Source organism: Triturus cristatus, chromosome 12 (assembly GCF_964204655.1).
Source record: "Triturus cristatus chromosome 12, aTriCri1.1, whole genome shotgun sequence".
NCBI lineage: Eukaryota > Metazoa > Chordata > Amphibia > Caudata > Salamandridae > Triturus > Triturus cristatus.
In genome coordinates, this window is record NC_140595.1 from 532944239 (window position 1) to 532963079 (window position 18841).

An 18841-nucleotide genomic window follows, 5' to 3' on the forward strand; every position below is an offset into this window, starting at 1 on the left:
TTCAATAAAAATCTCACCAAAAGTGTTAGCTTCTTTAGCTGGATTCAGCTCTTTGTTCATTGGCAAATGTCCAAAAATACTATCTCTGTTAGACATCTTATAATCTACTTTCCCTAACAAATAAAAAACACTACTTAAAATACTACAGGAAATACCATATGTAGCTGGTAAATGATGATAAGTAACACCCTCTGAAACGGAGGCAGGTAATTGCATACAGACGTAGCAATCCCTTACTTCCATTGTTTTCACATATTCATATAACAATTTTGAAAAAACATTACTAGAAAAGTTATTAATTGACCTATCTTTGTGTATGTAAGTATTACTAATTCTAATTGGAACTACTTTTTGCGAATTCTTTTCTACATTTGTCACATTCTCTGTATGCATCTCAAACTCTACTTTAAAAGTAACTAATAAAACTAAAACACCCCATAGAAGCATTAATAATCCAGTACAGCAGCAGCACATTCTACACCACCTCTTAAAGAAGGCACATCTATTTCTATTATCCTCTATGTTAGCCATTTTACTACTTTAGTTTAGCCTCTACTACTCCACTACTGTTGGAACTTCTTCAATTCTTCAGCAATTCTTCAGCTTTCAGTTTATCCAAATGATCTTTTCGTTCACTTATTCCAAGTGAATCCTTCCTTTATTCAGTTTGGATACTTATCATTCTTCACTTCAATTTCTTCAACATCAAATTGTATTAGATCTCCAACATCAAAATCCTCAGTACTCGACTCTTCTCCAATGTCAGTCAAGAGTACTTTCAGAATTTCACCAGTATCTTCCTCAACCACTTCTCTCAAGATCTCTTCCGGATTATCTCGAGTCACTGTTTCTTCTTTTCCTCCTTCAGACAGTGCCACATAAGACCATTCCGGTGATCTGTACTTTTGGTTGGGTCTTCTTACTCTTTTTATTTCTACTGGTTCGTTTGACTCCTTTGATTCTTCTCCTTCAGCTTTTGAACTTTGACTCGAAACTTCATTCACTTGTTCAGCTTTCGATGTACTTGCTCTTATTATTTTGTATCTCAGCCTCTTAACTCTGTTGTTAGGCCAACGATCTCCTCTTAACACCTTTTTCGGCTTTATTTCTTTATTACTTCTTTCTCCAATCCAAGTTCTCTTTCTCAGAACTCGACCCTCTGTTTGTTCATCCTCATCATCTGTTTCAAGTGCCTCTTGTTTCCGTTTTCCAGCAGCTTTCTTCTTTTCCACAGATTTTTTCACCACTGTTTGAGACTTCCCTACTTCTGTCCCTCCTCGAGTCTCCGACACGCAATCTTCTTGCTGTCTACTTGTCCCTTCACCTGGCTCATCAAGAATGTTCCCTACACCTCCTCGGGGGTCTTCCGCAATCTGTCCCTCTCTATCTTCTTCTGACCCTACTTCTTCAAGTATAATCTCAAGTGGTTCTTCAATCTCCTCCTCTTCTGATTCAGGAGTAGTCTCTGTGTGATTTCTCTTTTCTTTTCTTTTTCCTTCACTGCTGTTTGAAACTTCAGGCTCTCTTACAGAATCTGATCTCTTCTCTGATACTCGCAGTGGTTCATTCGAAGCTTTTCCTACTTCTTTCCCCACTGATTCTGTATCTTCATCATCACTGGAATCCGATTCTTCAAAATACTCTTTACCAGTCCCTTCTTTTGGGTTTGGAACTCTCAGAGTATGACTTGCATGTACCCAGTGCTTCACTCCAGCACACTTTACTGCAGTCGTCGTAGTCAGAATAACTTGTCTTGGCCTTCCCCACCTTGGAATCAAGCAATTTCTTCTTCTGTGAACTTTTATCCTCACCCAGTCTCCTGGACTCAGATCATGGGCTTGCTTCTTCTCAAGTCTGGTAGCTTCTTCTCCAACCTGGTGAAACACAGAATGAACTGCGTCAGCCAGGCCTTTACAGTAATCCAAAATCATGTCATCAGTTATTGTCACCAACTTATTGACAGGCACGAATGCATGGTGCATTGCACGTCCCATGATTATTTCGTGCGGACTCAAACCAGTAGTTCTATCTGGAGTAGATCTCATAGTCATCAGAACTAGAGGTAAAACATCTGGCCATTTCATGCCAGTGGCTAAGCACATTTTTCCAATCCTATTCTTGATTGTGCCATTAATCTGCTCAACCACACCAGAAGCCTCTGGTCGGTATGCACAATGTAGCTTCTGCTGTATTTTCAATGCTTCACAAATCAAACCCATAAGCTCATTTTGAAAGTGTCCACCTCTATCAGACTCAACTGTTACTGGAAACCCGTACCTAGGAATCAACTCCCTTAACAGTAACTTTGCCACTGTTAATCCATCATTTCTTCTAGTTGGGTAAGCTTCCACCCACCTTGAAAACAAACAGACTACCACTAAAACATACCTCAGTCTGTTTACTTGGGGCATTTCAATGAAATCAATCTGCATTCTTGTAAAAGGACCTCCTTCTCTGCCTATTGTTCCCAGACTCACCACTGTCTTTTTCCCAGTGTTAAATTGCTGACAAACTAAACACCTCTGACAGATGCTTTCTGCAATTGTCCTGAACTTTGCATTGTACCAGGTTTGCTTGAACGACCTAACCATCGCGTCCCTCCCCAAATGTCCCTGGCCATGATACATCCTTGCCATTGACGACAAGATGGAGTTGGGCATTACTGGTCTGCCATCTCTGTAGACCCAAACATGGTCTGTTTCTCTTGGAGCACATCCTGCCTTAATCCAATCTTTTTTCTCTTCCTCTCCTGCCTCATCTTGCAACTGTTTCACTTCATCCCAGGTTTCTAAGACATTAGTAAACATCACAGAGAGTAAAGACATTTCCCCCTCTCTGTCCCTATTGATGGACTGATTTGTTTTGGCACAGTATTGCGCAACATCGTTGGCATAACGGTTTCCGACCGTTATAAAATCCTCCCCTTGTCCATGGGCAGCACATTTTACAACTGCTAACTCCTTAGGCAGCTGTATCGCCTCAAGCAATTTACCAATCATTTCAGCATTCTTTATCGGAGTTCCACTCGATGTCAAGAAACCTCTTTGTAGCCAAAGCTGGCCAAAATCATGCACCACTCCAAATCCATACTGACTATCAGTCATTACAGTTGTCCTCAAATCTTTCCCAATTTCGCAAGCTTTTGTCAATGCCACCAATTCAGCAACTTGCGCAGATTTCACTCCTTTCAATGGTGATGCTTCCATGACCTCTGAAACTTTGCATACCGCATATGCTGCACATAGCACACCATCATCATTTCTCAGGCATGATCCATCCACAAACAACACATGATCACTCTCATTCAAGGGTAGATCCCTTATGTCTGGTCTCGGTTTTGTACAGTACTCAAGCACATCCAAACAATCATGATCATCTTCCATCTTCACACCCACATTTTCAATATCTGGCAAAAGTGTCGCTGGATTCACATTTACACATCTCTCGAGAGTCACATTTGATGCTCCCAGAATCACTTTTTCATATTTAGTCAACCGACTATGTGACATGTACTGAGTTCTGCTTCTTGTCAAAAGAATTGCCACATTGTGAGGTACGAATACCCTTACAGGATATCCCATTATGATTCCCTCACTCTGTTCCAGGCTTCTGCATGTTGCAGCCACAGATTTCAGACAACCTGGTAAACCCACAGCTACAGGGTCAAGTGTCGATGAGAAGTACGCAATAGGCCTTCTCAGTAATCCATGTTTCTGAATTAACACTGAAAGTGCACATCCATTTCTTTCACTGCAGTACAGCTCAAATTCCTTTTCGTAGTCAGGCATACCCAAAGCTGGAGCCTCACACATTTTACTCTTGAGCTCTTCAAATGCTGCCATTTGTTCTGCATCTAGATCCAATGGATCTGTCATTTCACTTTTTGTCAGTTTAATCAGTGGCTTTGCTATCAACGAAAAATTAATTATCCACTGACGACAATAACCCACCATACCCAGGAACATTCTCACTTCTCTCTGGGTTTTTGGAGCTTTCATTTCTCTGATTATTCTGATCCTGTCATCAGTCACTTTTCTCAGACCCTTTTCAATATTGTGTCCAAGATAATGCACCTCTTTCTTGCAAAATTGCAATTTGGCTGGAGATACCTTTAACCCTCCATCTGCCAGATGATTCAGTAAAGCTATGGTATCTACTTCACAAGCTTCACGTGTCTTTGATGCCACCAGTAGGTCATCAATATACTGCACTAGCACTGAACTCTCGGGCATGATCAAACTTTCCAACGATTTCTTCAATAACTGATTGAATATCGAAGGACTCTCCGTATACCCCTGTGGGATTCGACACCATGCTAAGATACGCTGGCCAAACCTAAATGCAAAAATCGGCTGGCTATCATGATGCAATGGAATTGAAAAGAACGCATGACACAAATCAATCACTGTATACCACTCAGCATCATGTGGAATTTGATACAGAATCACTGATGGATTTGGCACAATAGGACAACATGCCACCACAATTTGATTAACTTTTCTCAAATCCTGTACGATCCTAAATTTCCCATTAGGCTTTTTTAGTCCCATTATCGGTGAATTACACGGACTACTCAGTAGTTCTCTCAGGACTCCTTGCTGAATCATTTTCTCAATTATAGGAGTTATCCCTTCAATTATTTCTGGTGTCATTTTGTACTGAGGAATGTTAGGATATGTAATTCCCTCTTTTACTGCAATTTTCACTGGATCTACATTATTCATCAATCCCACATCCTCTCCAGTAAAATCCCAAACTGTCCTTTTCAATGTGTCTCTCAGCTCTCGAGGCAAATCCTCCGGATTAAACACAGCAAATGCACCAATTAACTCACTTTCTCTATTCTCTAGAGTCACTCGGTACAAAACATCTTCATCTGGTGTCTCAAAGGCTATTCCATCCGGTGTACAAAAAATTGTGCAGTTCATCTTGCACAACAAGTCCCTACCCAACAGGTTCACTGGACTCGTGTCACAGACAATGAATCTGTGCATGTCTGAAAATTTCCCTATCTGTACTCTTACAGGTTCAGTAAGACGTGTTCTGATTTGCGTATTGGCTACACCAACTACTTGGATTGCTTCATCCGAGAGAGGAAGATTTCTAACATCTGTTGACCTGACAGTTGATCTTGTCGCACCTGTGTCTACCAAAAAAGTAACACTCTCCTCATTTATTTTCCCATCCACAAATGGTCCTGCCTGGTCTATTTCTAGAGTTGCACCAAGTATGCACTCTTCTTCCTCTCCTCGGCACCGTCAATAATCACCCTCAGACTCACTCCCTTCACTCTTTAACAAGTACTGTTGTACTTTGTTAGAACGTCTTGGTTTGTTTACCTGCTCATCATTGTAGAATCCTGAATCCTGATTATACTTTTGTAACCCTCTATTCTGCGGCAAGGGCGGTTTTGGCTCTTGATTCTGCTGTCTCACAACTTTCTGTTGTTGCTGCTGTTGATTATTTCCTTCGTTCTGCACCTGTTGATTTAAGGATTTATTCTCATTACTCACTAATGGTGGATTAGGACATTCCGATCTCCAATGCCCCAATTGGCCACAGTTGTGACAAGGAAACTTTTTCTTCGCTTCTTCAAGACTTCCTTTTCCTTTCCCTGCATATCTAGGTCTATTCCCTGCATTGTTTCCTGGATTATTCGCCTGTTCCACTAACTGTGCTTCCTGTCTTTCCGCAACTTTCACTTGTGCCCACATTGCTTTCTCTTTTAGCTTTCTTTGTTTTGCTTCAATTTCATCACTAAAGTATTTTGCATGCCTCAGGATCTCATCTACTTTCTTACTCTGCCAATCCACTGTGTGCTCACGAATTCTCTCACCAATTTCAGGTCTAAGGCCATATACAAATCTGTATACAAAATGACTCAAATCTTTGTCACCCAGGTGTTCATCTCCACTGAATTGTTTAAATGCCAGTATCAGCCTCTCGTAAAAAGCATGAACTGATTCTTTCGCCTCCTGTTGTGTTCGATCTATCTTTACCCAGTCTGTCTCTTTTGCAGGTACTTTACTCTTCAGGTATACCATCACCTGATCATACTTTCTCATTACCTCTGGATCTGGTGCCCCTGTTCTTGGGTCTCTTGGATATTCCTCAGTAGGCCAACTCACAACTATTTTACACTCAGTCCACAAGTCTGCTGGAACAATTATATCAAACAGACTATTCAGGTCAACCCACAGCACTTTTGACAATTTCACAAACCTATCTACCTGCCTATACCACTCGACGGGCTTTTCTCTCAATCGAGGGAAATCATTCGTGAATGATAAAATATCCTGTCTGGTCCATGGAACATGTACATATCCTCCTCCAGGTATTTCTCTCATAGGATAATTATCCACTGGTTTCTCTTTTTCTCTCACTGGAAATGCTGAATAAGTTGTTCTATCTTCAGCCTCATCTCTTTTCTTGTACCACCTATCCTTCCACTTTTCTACATCACCCCATCTTCGCAATAATGCTACCATTTCCTTAATCTGTCCTGTTCTACCAGTAGCATTCAAATTCTCAATATCCTTCTCTGTAAAATCCATCCTGTAAGTTCTTTGTAAAGCTTTCACTTTATCAATGTCAACTCCCTGTTCATTTGCTATTGCTCTTAGCCTGTCATGTGTATTTCTTGCTCTCCAGGTGATATTCTTGCACATAAACATTAGTTCACCATCATGATGACTCTTCAAAATCTCTGTTGGAACTGTTCCTGTAACAAGCTCTTCTAGTTCTACACGTAACCTAGCTACATCAATTACTTGTGAATCTTTATCCTTTTTCTGTAGAACCTTCATCCAATCATTCAAATCATCAACTGTTATTTCAGCAGTTTTTCTCACTGGAACCACTCTCTTTTGCGGTTCTAAAATTGGCATCCCTGAACAACTAGCTTCACTAGCATCCAATATTTCACTACATGTGTCATGTCTTGATTGTCTCAGGTCACTTCTTTCTGCTCTTTTGCCTGAATCTCCTGAAGGACCAACTGAATTTGTCAGATTATTCCCAACATATGGAATCACCAGTCCATTCTCACCTGTCCTCTGTTTGTCAAACATAGGCATAACCGGACCTATTGTTACAGGCACCGTAACAGCTTCTAGATTCTTCGTTAACTCCCTAATCTTCTCTGTCAACTCTGTTGTAGTTCTGGCTAATTGTCTGGCATTCTCATCAAGGTAATGATCACTTCTTACCTCAGGTGTCTCATTTTCCGTCTCACTGACACACACTGTATCTCTTATCGGAGAAACAACTGGTGTACTTTTATCCGGTTCTGGTCTATATGGAGGTGGTCTCTTGTAAATCATGTCATTCAAGACCTCATCCTCATACTCATTAACTCCATATTTTCTCATTTCTGACTCAGGAACCCTTTCTGCTCCTCCTTCAACTGTTCTCATCGGATATAATCCCTCTGACATACTAACATCTCGCCACCTTTTCATTCGATCATGATGAGTCTCACGATCATGTCTCCTCCCAAACATATACCTATAGTACCCTCCAGATCTCTGTTTTTCTCTCTCATGTACTTCCTCTTCCCATTCCACTAAAGCCTCGAACTGTGTAGGTCTCGGTTTCGGGTCTAGACATAGCATCTTTTCCCGTAAATTTCTCAACACGGCTAGATTAAATGAACCATGTTCTGGAAATGCTAGAACACCATCTTCTTTAGTATACCTAACCCAATTCTCCAACCATATACAGGTATGAAACCCATGTCTTGCAGCCATGAAGGATGCAGGTGTTTTCGGTGGAGGTAACAACTCACCCTCTCTTGTTTTAACATCTTTATCCTTGCTAAACCACTTTTTAATTTTACCAAAAAATGTCTTCTTCTTTTTCTCTTCTTGGTAATACATTTTAGCGTTTACCAAAAAACTCCCTACTCTTTCCGTATTATAAATATACAATACGAATTTTCAACCAATTGCAGCGCGATTCACACTAACGCACCAATCCTGGAACGTCTACGTCAGTAAATAGCCCTTCCAATCCTTGCGCGGCTCACACTAACGCACCAATCCTAGCGCGAGCACTATTCTGATCTACCATCCAATCAGAGCGCGGTCTTTCTGACGTCAACAGTCGCTGCAGTCGCTTGTCTCCTGTTTTCTGTCACTCGTCTACCCCTCCTTTACAAAATCTTTTCAGTAGACTTCGTGTCAAAATTTCTACAAAATCTATTAGTTACAACATAAAAACATCTCCATTGTCTGCTTCGCTAACCACAGAATAGTAAAAGAGAGTCTATTTCATAAGAGACCTTTCATTGACACAGTAGCACTTCCTCTACTCTGCCCTACTAACATACATTCATTAACTGTTTCCTCTAGGACTTGTCCAAAGAGTCTTACAATCAAGTAAATGTACAAACATTCACGCACATTCATACAAGGAAATATAGTACATACGCACAGAATCCTGCTTCCCGAGAACAGACAATCTGCTCCACTACAGAATTATAACATACATCAACTAAGCAAGCTTTCTTTGCCCAGTTCTTCAAACAAGCTCAGAGAATACCTATTACTCCTCCCGCGATAAGCTTTAACGGAAATCCTTACGGATCCCTGGGACTTAAGACCAGAGTTTCACAGATAACCTTCACTATCATACACACTCCTTATATACCAGAAATATCTAATAGTAACATACGACGATGTCACTGATTCCGAACCCAGACAATGTGACGCGCAACTTCAATTGTCACACGTTATTCCTCACAATTCCGTCTTTCCCGAGAGCAGCATATACTTCCCTCTGCCCTACTACGGAACTGCTACAGCTTCCAAGTTCCAGAAGCACTACATATAACTCAACATTACAACTCCAACATATAGTATTAGTACATATACCAACATGAACCAATAATCAATAATCAATAAACTAATGTACAAGCAATCTTATCAGATCAAGACAATCATCAAAAACCATCCTCTGCTACCAGGAAATTGATAGAGATCAGGGTGTGTATAATATTCCCACTACCACGGATAGAGTAATCTCACAGTTACACGCACATGCATACATCATACGCTAGGGCCCATTTCACTACACTAACATACGTTCAAATACTCTACCAGCAATAAACCGGTGGAAGGAAAACTTCTAATCACTCTGCATCTATATCGAGGTCGATAAGACCTGGTTTTTGTGACTGTCCTTAAACATAATCTATACAACATATACAGCAATAATCAAAAATGTAAACCCAATAATTGACAAGAAAGAATATCCAACACCATGTTTAAAATTATATTGCTTTATCTAAAATTAGTCAAAAGAAAATCAATCAGAGTAAATCATTTCTCATAATTACCTATTCTAGCTAAATGTCAGAACGGGTCAGGACAAGTCTCTCGGTAAATGTCTCTCAAGACGAAGTCCCTTCAGCATCAATCCTCAGCAACGCAGATTCGGTACGCGGCAAAGGCAAAATGGCAAGTGGCAAAAAACCCTCTCTAGGCTAACATTTCTTATAGTTTCTAAAACAATGGAAAGATACATTGGAAACATAGAAAAAACTGTAATGTCCGCCGGACCTGCTGAGCAGAGCGAGAAGGAAAGGATGTAACATCACTACATTTGAAAATCTCCGCTCAGGAAAAGTTCACATAATAAAGACTACGGAACAGGAACCAAGAAATAAAACATGTATCTTATTAGTTCTACTTCTCCTCGGCAATCGAGCCACAGTTCAGAGTTTTTCTCTAAGGCTCCTTTGTTTCCCAAGGCTGCCAAGGACATTTTCATTTCACTTGGAGATCTCCCAAAACTGCTGCTGTCCTCATGGAAAGTTTTCAAACAAGCAAGCAAGGACCATGGTCAGTTAGCTTCAGGACCATTTCCAGCAGGGGTCTCCCTCGTCACAGTTTTCATATTATAAATCACAGCCAGGCTTACAAATCGGCCATCTTTTCTAGGCCATCATAGGCCTCAATAGACCATCTTAATTAAAAGAAACAAAAACAACGTTACCACAGCATAGTGATTAAACAGTGTTAACCCCACTAATACCCTTATGTGTATGCATCTATCTAACACTTGCAACATAGAAAAGCATTAATTCGGAAAGCATTTTGTGCTCAAAAATAAACAGCACATAGCAACGTTTAAACATGAAAACACGCACGTTATTTTTTAAACAGCACATTTATGCGCACCCACGTGTAACTCTCTCTTGTTAGGACAAACGGATTGATTAATATAAACGCACTTGCACAAGACAAATAATTAATTATTAATTATTAATAAATTAGTACAACGAATAGACATGCCAGAGCTTCAAAAGCCACTGAATTTTCAAACTGAAAACTCTGCTCCAGCAAGGGCAAAAAGGAATTGTAGCAGCAATGAAGCTTTCGAGAAAGAAAGCACTGAGATGATTGAAAGATTCAAACTTCGAGGTTACCCTACCTGGGTCCTCAAGAAAGCGATCTGTAGAGTAGAGTCTGTGGATAGAAAAGACATACTCAGGGAGGACACAACAGTGATGGAGGGAACTGGAGATGCAGAGACCAGGGTGATCATGACCTATAATACGGAGTCTGATGGTATCAGACATATCTTGTCAAAAAATTGGATCACACTTAAAAATGATAACAGCATAGGCCACACTTTCAAGGACAGACCTAATATCACATACAGGCGAGGAAGAAACCTAAGGGACATACTAGTACACAGTGATATCACATTGACACAAGACAGAGGTATCCAGAACCTTATAGGCTTCTTCCCATGCGGCCACTGTAAAGCGTGTTCGGCCAGTACCTCACGTAAAACATACGAACAAGGTCACAATCAGAGAGTAATAACCCAGTTCCTTACATGCAGCACCACATTTGCTATATATGTGATAGAATGCCCATGTGGCCTATACTATATAGGCAGTACCACCCTGATGGCCAAGAAAAGGATACTCGAACATAAGCGGGCCATTACTAACAGAGACCCTAAATACCCAGTGGCTAGACATTTCCAAGAACGATATTACTCTGACTCCTCACTACTTAAATATTTTATTTTGGAACAAGTCCGGTTAGATCACAGAGGGGGTAACAGGACACTCAAACTCAGACAGAGAGAGTCAAAATACATTGTAGATCTCCAAACGAAGGCTCCTGGGGGTATGAACCAAGACGAGGAACTTTCAATACATTTGAAAAAAGAGTAATCCTATACGTTTTGTTCCGACAGGTCAACTCAGATGACTGTTATGTGTAACCCTGAATGTACCTTCTTTTGTTTTCATATGTTTTTCTGACTTGTCAGCTAAATGTTTATTTCATGTTTTTAATTGCAGGAGAGAAGGAAGGTACCTACCCACTGCACAGGTCGCCTAACCTTTTCTTCGGAGTCACTTCTTCACTTTCACTAAGAGAAATGGGGCACTTGGATTGCGATTGGACACCTCCAGAAGGGCACAGAGAGCAACAGGATAAGTGTATTTTGGTTATTGACTGACCCAGGGCATTTGCTTATTACTGTTTTTACACTGCTTATTTATCCTCTAGAATTTGGTAGACTAGGTGTCATGCACTTCACGAGCACTATGCCTGTACCTTTGTGTATGTATCTATCATCATCATGTGCATTGTTCAGGGTGATCCATGCATTCTTGTGCAGCGAGCATACGGAGAGACAATGGTCCTAACAAGCCAATAATTATTATGTTGCCAGCACAATCACTCACCCCTCCACAGTGACTTTAACACCTTGTGTTATGTCCATTGCACGCCTAAGATTTGTCCTGATACTCATCGTTTTAACTAACCTTGACGCTAGATTTACTGGCTATTTCAGCCATGACCTCATAGCATAGCGGTTTATCATTACTTTGCAGGGCTCTTGCACCCGCCAGGCGTTCCTGATCATTTAGGACACAGAATAACGACGCTTGCAGTCTATCATGTATTTTACTTCACTTTAAAGTCACTTGTGAGATACTCCGGCACGTAACAGCTTATCGTGCCGAACAATATATTTGTCACTGTAATTCACATCTCACACGTGAAATAGTAGAGGATGTTTATCTTTTCATTTTCATTGTTGGTCTTTAAGCATTTCGGTACTTTGAATCTAAATTACAACAAGTTATCATCGATGTTTACCTATGCTGACCTTTCCAAGATGGCGGACGCTGTCTTTTACATAGTCCTATTTTGACTCCACTGCCCTCAAAAGTTGTGTCCGTTGTATATAGTTGCATAAAGTTATTCATTACACGGTTCCATGTGAGCAAGGCTGCGGATGCAGTCGAAACGCGTTATGGAATAAACCTGGTCACTATTACAACCTGGATGTGTCGTTTACTGACCTGAGAGCGCACGTATTTTTGAACTTTGGTGATATTATTTGCCGGTTGCTTCGCCGGCGTGTACGCCACTTTCCGAGGGGGCCAGCTGTCCGGAAGAAGCGTTTGTGAATTTGGATATATATATATATATATATATATACCCAAAAACATTTGTATTTTGACGGCCTTTCAAAATGTTTTTTGGTATATATATATATATGAATGACGCAATCTATATATAAAGTTCTCAGAATACCCCACAGGTTTTGTGTGTTGCTTATGACTAATTGCATACTTTAAATAACGTATGACTTGTGCTAAATGTTGTGAAGAGGCTTTTCTTACCCGACAGAACCATTGTTTCGTTGACATACTATCGCCCAGGTTCTGAGGGATACTGGGTTACCCCATTGTTACTAAACTAACCGCCATTGCATATTGGCAGCAGCCACGACTGGACAATAATTGCTTTCAATAAACTTCCAACAGTTTGCCAATGGTATCTCCTGTGCCAAGAATGTCCTTAAATATACCAGCATTTTTCCACAGATGCCAAGAATTAACTCTATTATGCCAATACCAGTATTTTGTAACAGGTGCCTGTCATGCTAAGAATTGCCATTAGAATGCTTGAGCCTGCAACTTCCATGTGTACCTCGATAAGCCAAGAATTACCTACATTATACCAGGGTCTTGGGCATACCCTGCACGCATAAAACCAATGTTTTACGTATTCTCACTTATATTCACTCACTCACACTCATTCACACTTGCTCACAATCACTCAAACATATTCTTTCTCACTCACTTGTACACATTCATTCTCACTCACTCTCTTGCACTCATGTTTGCTCTCACTCGCTCATTCACTCGTGCTCATTCTTATTCTGATTCAGTCATACTTTCTCACTCACTCATTCACTCACACTCACTCACACTCACATTCACTTTCAGTCATTCTCACTCGCATACCCCAACACTCCACCACACTCACTCTTACACACTCATTCTCAGTGATCCCCTCTCACTCACTTGCAGTCACTCATTCATTTATTCTGATATACTTTGACTCACTCATGCTCACTTACTAACACTCAGTCTAACTCATTCTCAATCATTACCTGCCACTGGCTCTCACTCACTCACTTCCACTATCATACCCATGCACACTGCAGTTCTTGCAAGACGTATGTCGGACGTAGGGGTTTGCGGGAGAGAGACCACAGCGAGGAGGATGGCAGCCCAGAGACGCAACAGTACAGGTAAATTCCTTTTTTTTTTTAAATGTATGTTTTAATATTTTTTGTTAAGGGGGGAGGTGGAGGCGGGGAGCGGAGCAGAGCGGAGTTTTTTCCCAACTCTGTGGAATTCTGCGTAGTGGCACTATGACAGCTCTGCCTGGGGTTAATATATATATACAACACACAAACACAGACATATGTATACATATATATGCGTGTTCTTCACCAAATGCCCAAAGCATGCCTGGACGCACTCACTGCTGCTGAAAAACCAAAGCTTTATTGAATATGCCAGCCAGCGAAGTCACACCTGTAATTAAAATCCTGTTGCCGACGCGTTTCGAGGTAAGTAACCTCTTCTTCCTGGGCGGCTGCTTGATAAAGTCACATGGATACCCAGCATGCGTGTGTTCATTTTTTATTGTTCAGAACAATTTTATTGTCATTTTATTTGCTTAAATATTTTTATTTTAAATGTTATTCTATATTGATTTTTTTAAATAGTTACTTTGTTTAGAGTTGCATTAATATTTTAAACTTTAATAACTAAATTAAATATAATGCTATATATAGCAAAATTGATATACTTAAATGTTTCTTTACCTGTTTCTTGACTACATTTTGGTCCACAAGAAAGTATGAAAACATAATATTTTATTTTGTTGGTATTTTTTGGCGATATTTGTGTATCGCAATATGTTTATTCTTGATACTTAGTAATATATTTTTATTGAGCTTTGAATGTATAATCCACAGCAAACAGCTAAAGCTATCTCTAGCCAAAGCTATAAAGAGTATAAACTGATAGGTCTAGGCTCTGCCAGCATCTGGGTGCACGTTGCAGATAGCTATAAAACCATCCAACGAGCTGAGAGGCAGAAGAAGAACGAATTAGCATCCATGAGGTAATGTTGAAAACATACTGAACAGGAAAACATAATACTGAGAAAGAACAAATAGAAAGGAGTTAGAATATCCAATATTAGAGAGGCCAAAAAGAGGTCCGAAAGCTCAGCTCCTTTTAACAGTAGAAATAGAGATCTATATTCCCTCAAAATTTCAGTTCCAGGTGAAGTGCCTTAGTCCTGAAGATGTCTTTGTCTGTGGTCAAAGAAACTAGAAATTATTAAGACCTTTAACGTTTAAACCTGACCACCAACTGGATTGTTCTCCCAGTCCCTGAATAACAGTTATTGATATCAGCCAAATGTTACTTGTTTCAATGAAAGATAAAAGGCTGAATCAGCAATTTTTAGGATCCAAGCTCTGACCACAAGAGGACACTCGGCCCATTGCACTACTGGCCAGAAACACGGGAAACCACGCTAAGAAATGGGGTTAGCTCCAAACATGACCATCTACAAATAGCCAAAAAATTCTGCTATTTGTAGGTCTGGCCTAAATAAGATTGGCTACATGGAAGATCTGTGTTGCCACTAAAAAAAGCTCTATAGGCAATGGTCTTCATGTGGGTATTCTGCAACATTGACTTCTATGAGCAATACGATTGAAAGGGTCAAATGCAAATAGAAAGGAAGGGTGAGATCAAAAGTGGTGAGGATGAAATGTGTCTCCTTTCAGAATTTAATAGAATTATAAACAGTTTGGAATGTGTCTGTTAGTGTAAAGGTCAGTTTACACTCATTTATACCAATCCACAAAATACCGAAAGAGAGATCTGGCAGTCACATACATGATTATTGGAGAAGATGATTTCCCCATAGTTAGAGGGAAGGAGGACAAACTGATCTGACAGGATATCATCAGATACCCAAAGTGCAGAAAACCATCTTTACCTTTCAGTAGTTGACAATGAGGCCCAAGTTGGCCTTTAAGACACATACAAGCATAGAGTAAAAGCCAATGTTCACATTAAACATGCAACTCTAGGCTTGTTAGAGCAGAAACACAAAACACAGTTTTAGGTATATACAATGGTTTTGAACTGCAAAATATGTATGCATATTGTTAAATGTTTCAAATCCAAGCACTCTACTTAACTTCTAAATGAATAGGCAAACAGGTAGCAGAACCAAAATGTGAAGGCAAAGAGGCTAACTATGCCAACAGGCCGGCCCCGCACACAGTCATGGGTTACAACTTAAAGGTCCACTAAAAGGTTCTATATGTAGAACAAAATATTACTTCAGTGCCCTAGTTTCCACTTTAGTGCAGCTCACCAACTACCATTTAAGAAATGTATCCCATCTTAACTGACCCAATTTAGTACCATCTCTGTACATGACACAAAGGTACATTAAATAAATGGATAGATGAGTGGGACAGATAGGTTCTGGAGTAGGGAAAAGAGAGACAGAATGAGGCTTCAGGCAATTTAAGCAAAAGGTTATATATATCTCCCCACCTTGTTCCACAGCCAATGTTCTTTGACTCTTCTCCTTAAAAACTGTTCCTTCCTCATGGGAAGAACCCAAAAAGTAAGATTGCCACCCTTCACGTCAGAGACAAAAAACCTGATCTGCCGAGTTCCCCAGGGAATCATCCATCTGCCCCACTCTGTTCACCGTCTACATGACACCCCTCACCAACATCATCCGATCCCAAAACATCACTATTGTGTCCTACACCGACGAAACTCAACTCACTCTCTCACTAACAGACAAGACTGCAACCAATATAACCAACATCACCAACTGCATGTCAGTAGTAGCAGAGTGGATGAGGACCAACTGCTTGGAATACATCTATGACAAGACAGAAGTACTGGTCTTCGAAAAAATGACCTCTCCATGGGACTCCACCTGGTGGCCTTCGGAGCTAGGAACAACACCCATCAACCATGGAAAACATTTGGGGATCATCCTTGACCACAAGCTCAATATGACGGCACAAATGAATGCAGTGAGCACCTCTTGTTTCCACATCCTTCACATACTACATAATATCATTAAGTGGCTGCGACACACTACCAGAAGGACCATCATGCAAGCACTCCTCACAAGTAGGGTCGGCAACGGCAATGCACTCTAAGCTGAAATCTCCAATCAACTCCTACACAGGCTCCATACCATCCAGAACACCTCTGCAAGACTCATACTCAAGCTATCATGCTGCAGCCATATTGCACCCTACCGCAAGGAGCTTCTTTAAATCCACATTCACAAGTGTTACCAATTCAAACTACTCACGCACACATACTAAGCTTTACACAATACTGGACCAGCATACCTAAACAGTCACATACACTTCCACCAGCCGGCCAGAATCCTATGCTCTGCTCATTCTCACTCACACCCCCCCACATTTACAAAAGCAGGGAAGGAGTTCGCGCTTTCACCTACATCGCATCCAATACATGGGAAGACCTCCTTCAACCCATCAAAGCCTCCTCCTCACTTCTTGAGTTCCGGAAGCAGCTGAAGACCTCCACGGGACAGCCCTGCAATGGTTCAATGATTTTTTTAACCAATAGGACTCAAACCATCTCTCTGGACATCTATAAATCACGAACCATGTTAATTGACATGGGGGTGCCACAGGGCTCATGTTTGAGCCCCACGATATTCAACATTTATATTGCCCCTCTGGCTAAAATCATCAACTTTTGGGGATTTGAAGTGCTGTCCTAGGCGGATGACACACAGTCAGCAATCTCTTTTGACAAAGATCTGGCCAAAGCAATAGAATGGTTCTTAATGGGGATGACTGCCATTGCTAACTGTCTTCAGTTAAACACAGAAAAAATTTAAATCATGCAGTTTGGTAAGGCCCAACAACTGTGGTCCCCAGATTGGTGGCCTCCGGAACTAGGTTCTGCTCTTATACCCAAACTGGTAGTCAAGACGTTGGGCATACTTTTGGACCAAGCATTGACTGTGAAAGAGTAGGTCCTTGCCACTACAAGCACCTGTTACCATATTATGTGTCTGCTGTGGAAAGCCCTCTCTTTCCTTTCTCTCTTGGCAAGGAAGGCCCTGGTCCAAGCACATATGAGTAGATTGCATTACTGCAAACCGATACTCCCCTCTGCCAATGAGACACTACTAGCCAAACTGCAAGTTGTCCAGAATACGGCTGTCCACCTCATCCGCAACATTCCTTCGGGCTCTGCTTCTACACCCTTACACACATCTTTACATTGGCTGCCTGCCGAGAAAAGAATGATTTTTAAATTTGTTGTCCTACTCATAAGGCACTCTTGGGCAAACACTCCAGCTAATCTATAAGCTAAAAGTTTACTTTCCAGCTAGAAGCCTCAGTTCAAGTGACAAAGCTTTGCTCGCTGTCTCGCGTATCAGAAAGTCTAGGAAGGGAAGAAGGTATTTTTCCTACTTAGCCTTCTGTACCGGAACACGTTACCTTACCACATGCACACATGCTCTGACCGTCTGAAATTCAGGAAACAGCTCAAGACAGAATTGCTTTGATCTGGTATTTCCTTTGCCGTCAATCCTTCTGTGCACCGAGATACCCTTCTTGGGGTGATTCCAGTGAATATAAATTAAATTAACATAACAATTAGCACGGGGACCACGTGCCTACCCACCTGCTCAATGCCTGGCCACCCTCACTAGTGATTTGTTGCACCATTCGTAACATAACATAAGGTAACATAACATGACATAACATAACATATTATAATATAATATAATATAATATAATATAACATTGCTGCCGGAGTTCTAGGAGTTCTATTTACTTTATTATCCTTCCACTGCCCTAAAAGTCCCTGAGTCTAGGAGTAGCAAGCACTATGCGAGAGGTACAAAGGCACAAGCCCGGAAGAGTAGCTGCCCCTATCCAGGTACCGCCAATTGATACCCATGAGCAAATACTATAATGGAAGTGATCTTGGTCCTGGCACCCATTAACTCTTGCTTCGGTCACATGTACAACAGTATGAGCTCAGTCCAAATACAGGAATTTATAAATATGTGGGATTGTGGTGTACTACAGGGTGTGGTAGTGTGACTTCACCTTGTAATACACTCATAAAACCAACTTGAGTCCTGTCAGGCTCGTTTGCTAAACCTCAGTTTAACCCTCGGTAACAGTGGCTTCGAGCAGCCAGGCTTAAGTAAAAGAACAATTGTAAAGCATTTAGAAGTACCAAAAACAATGAAATAAGAAAGTAATTGAACACAAAAGAGTCCGACACGAGTTTACAAGAGCAGATTATACTTTTATGATATTTTAGATATCAAAATGATTAAAATCCACCAGAGGGTTCCAGAGATATGCATTTTAAAAGAAATTATAAATCTCAGATTTTTACTCAAAGACGCAAGCAAGCAGCGGTACCTGTAAAGTTCAACAACTTTTAAAG